This window comes from Pongo abelii, chromosome 14 (genome assembly GCF_028885655.2).
Source record: "Pongo abelii isolate AG06213 chromosome 14, NHGRI_mPonAbe1-v2.0_pri, whole genome shotgun sequence".
NCBI lineage: Eukaryota > Metazoa > Chordata > Mammalia > Primates > Hominidae > Pongo > Pongo abelii.
This window is the reverse complement of record NC_071999.2, coordinates 115,504,732-115,508,573: the sequence shown is the minus strand read 5'-3', so window position 1 is coordinate 115,508,573 and position 3,842 is coordinate 115,504,732.

Sequence of the window (3,842 nt, the reverse complement as noted above, 5' to 3'; positions counted from 1 at the left end):
GTCTGCCTTATTTCTTTCTTTCTTTTTTTTTTTTTGAGACGGAGTCTCGTTCTGTCACCCAGGCTGGAGTGCGGTGGTGTGATCTCGGCTCATTGCAAGCTCCACCTCCCGGGTTCACACCATTCTCCTGCCTCAGCCTCCTGAGTAGCTGGGACTACAGGTGCCCGCCACCACGCCTGGCTAATTTTTTGTGTTTGTAGTAGAGACAGGGTTTCACCATGTTAGCCAGGAAGGTCTCGATCTCCTGACCTCATGATCCACCCACCTCGGCCTCCCAAAGTGCTGGGGTTACAGGTGTGAGCCACAGAGCCTGGCGGTCTGCCTTATTTCTAAGTATTAGTGTTCCTCGTGGCTTTTCTTTTCTTTTACTTCTTTCTGACTTATATTACAAGTTCTCTGAAGAGTCTCATTTATTCCCATGACTTGAATTAAACATTTTCTTTTTATAAGTTTTGCTTGTATAATAAAAATATTTTAGTAATTATTATGATTATTATGTCCATATGCATTACACTTTATCAAATATTGTTATAGACTTTCTTTTGATTCCTGTGCAACCTCTGTGTGATGAAAAATGCAGGAACTCTTACTACTATTTTTAACAAAACAGAAAAAAAAGTTTAGCAAGATGAAGGTACTTGTCCAAGGTCACCTGTCTGGGAAGTGGTTTGGCATGGTCTAGAATCTGGGATTTCTGACTCTTAGTGCCAATGCTGTCACCAAATCTGCAGTTTTCTACAATGTGTCCTTTGTAATCCACAAGGATTGAACACATTGTGGATTATCACATATTCAATAATCATGATAACTGCTGTGAAAAAATTGTCTGAGGATCTTATTTAATTTTGAAATAGAAATGTCTCCTTGTTGGGCAGTGATGTGTAGATGGGTTTCTTTGAATAATGTCTTTAAATGGACTGAGGCGAATTCTGTCAGGTGATTCATGCCTCACATTGACATTCCAAAGAGTCAGATTGCACAATGTGCTTTTGACTTTCTCCCTCTGAGCAATTTGAACTATTTGTGCTCACATGTCCTGTCATGGAGCTAGCTGCCAGTGTGGATGTTCAGTTTCATCATGACTAGGATTCCTATCTGTGTGGACACAGGCAGGAAGGTCCAGGATAACTTCAGTATGGGGCTGTGGGTCGCTTACATTCTGAATTCATGGGTATTGTCTTCCTTTACAGGGAGGCTAGTGCCTAACATAACAAATATTTGTCAATGGTGATGATAGCTTTCCTTATATAGTTCACACTCCATCACTCTAGTTAGGAATGTTACACACTTTTTTCTCCTTAACCCAGGAATCCGTACTATGCCCTTTGATGTAATCCCATAGTTTTTGTTTTGGTACGTTACTTGAGAAGTCAAACAGTTGGACACAATTTTGAATTTTCTCAGTTTGCCTTAGCACATTCAAATAAAAGTCAGAAAATGCAGAGGTCCTCAGGAAACAAATATCCCCAGTCTCACCCCCAAACACACAATCAACAACAACTGAAACAAAAGCAAGCACATGAATTAACAAACAAACAAATAACACCTTGAAAAACCTAAACTTTTATTAATGGTCTTTTCTGTACATATCTGTTTTCTCATTTACAATTTAAAAGTATTAAGGAAAGCTTATTTTAAGTAATTGAATAGCGATATTTTGAATTACAGCCTCTGTTGCCTCTGTTATGTTTGGGACTGTACCAGTCATCTTTATTTAAACTATTATTTTAAGTTCAGGGCTACAAATGGAGGTTTGTTACATAAGTAAATTTGTGTCATAGGGGTTTGTTTTACAGATTATTTAATCATCCAGGTATTAAACCTAGTACCCATTAATTATTTTCTGGATCCTCTCCTTCCTCCCAGTCTCCCCTCTGATAGGCCCCTGTGTGTGTTGTTCCCCTCTAGTGTCCACGTGTTCTCATCATTTGGCTCCCACTTATAAGTGAGAATATGTGGTATTTGGTTTTCTGTTCCTGTGTTAGTTTGCTAAGAATAATGACCTCCAGCTCCATCCATGTCCCTGCAGAGAACATGATTTTGTTCTTTTTTATGACTGCCTAGTATTCCATGGTGTATATGTACCACATTTTGCTTTATCCAGTCGACCATTGATGGGCATTTAGGTTGATTCCATGTCTTTGCTATTGTGAATAGTAGCACTCATCATTTACACTCTTCGGAGTAGCACTCATAATTGCTCGTTAAAATTCTGCTTAATAACATGATTAAACCTGTGTTGTTTTCAAAGGAAAAACAAATTTCATTTGCATATGCAAATTTCATATTCATATGCTGTAACCTTTGTGTATCATTGCCCTTTATATATACTATTCATTTTAGTAGGGGTGAAATAATCTTTTATAACTGTGTTTTTCTTTCTATGTAAAAAATGTATGCTTGTTACTAGAAGGTGAAAGTAAGGGTTAAATGACTAAGAGTAAGAAAAAGAGTAAGTTTGTTGTGTCATTTCTGAATTCCTTTTGCCCTTGTGCCAATATCATACCAATGTTTCACTGCAATGACAGTGCTCATTTCTCCTGGTGTTTGGGTTCTGTGTTTCCTTTCTCTCACACTTCATCATACCAGGGTGTGTTTAGTGCTACACAATTTTAAATGGTTCTGTTTTCACAGCGAACAACCACATACCACATCAATAGAATGTTCATGGTTACAGGCTGTATTGCCTTTTTCAAATAGCCTAAACAAATGAAGTTCTATATGTTTCTTGCCACCTTGAAGCAATTAGGTTTAAAATGGAGTCTTAGAGCTAGTTGTGGCAATTAGGTTGGCATGAAAGCAAGATATGATTTTGTAGACTTGTCTTCCTTAAAAATATACAGTGTTGATTTCACTAGAAAACATATTTATGTCAGTGGTATACTAAATAGGTTATTGTGGGTTTGTTTGCCAGGATGCTCAAAATTGAAAGTTGAAACTTGTAATAAATTTAGCAACGACATGTGTCCCCAAATCTTAAATTGAGATTTTCCAAGATCTTTGGTAACACAAGGCACACACGTATGCCTCACTGAGTGCAAGCTCCACTGCCTTATGGTGCCTCCCTGATGCTGAGGACTTGGTAACTGTGGCACTAATTCTGTGTAGGGGTGTTATTTTCCCCATTTTACAAATGAGGAATCTGAGGTTCATACAGCGTAAGTCATTTTTCCAAGGTTAGAACAGTAAAGATTAGAACAAAACTTTCAAAACCCATTCTCTCCATTTTAATAATCTGCCTCTCACTAGGTCATTCTACTTTTTTTTTAAAAAGGTGGTTTTGGCCAGGTGCAGTGGCTCACGTCTGTAATCCCAGCACTTTAGTAGGCTGAGGCAGGCGGATCACCTGACGTCAGGCGTTCAAGACCATCCTGGCTAACATGGTGAAACCCGGTCTCTACTAAAAATACAAAAATTAGCTGGGCGTGATGGCGCATGCCTGTAGTCCCAGCTACTCAGGAGACTGAGTCAGGAGAATCATATGAACCTGTGAGGCAGAGGTTGCAGTGAGCCGAGATTGCACCACTGCACTTCAGCCTGAGCAACAGGACAAGACTGTGTCTCAAAAAAAAAAAAAAAAAAAAAAAAAAAAGGTGGTTTCTTATGTCTGTCAGTGAAGAGAATATTTATTCCAAGTCCCAAGAATCTTCCAGTCAGGTTTGTAATAAGTCAGTTTATTTAGCATATGTAAGTTGTGTTAAAGTGAGGCTCCATTAAAGGGAAAGGAAAAGGGTTCAGAAGCAGGAGTCAGGAAACTGGATCTAGCTGCCTGTGTCTATCACAGCCTGACTGCATTCTGTACTTGGATAAGCCCCTTAGGCTTTCTGTGACATAGGTTCTTT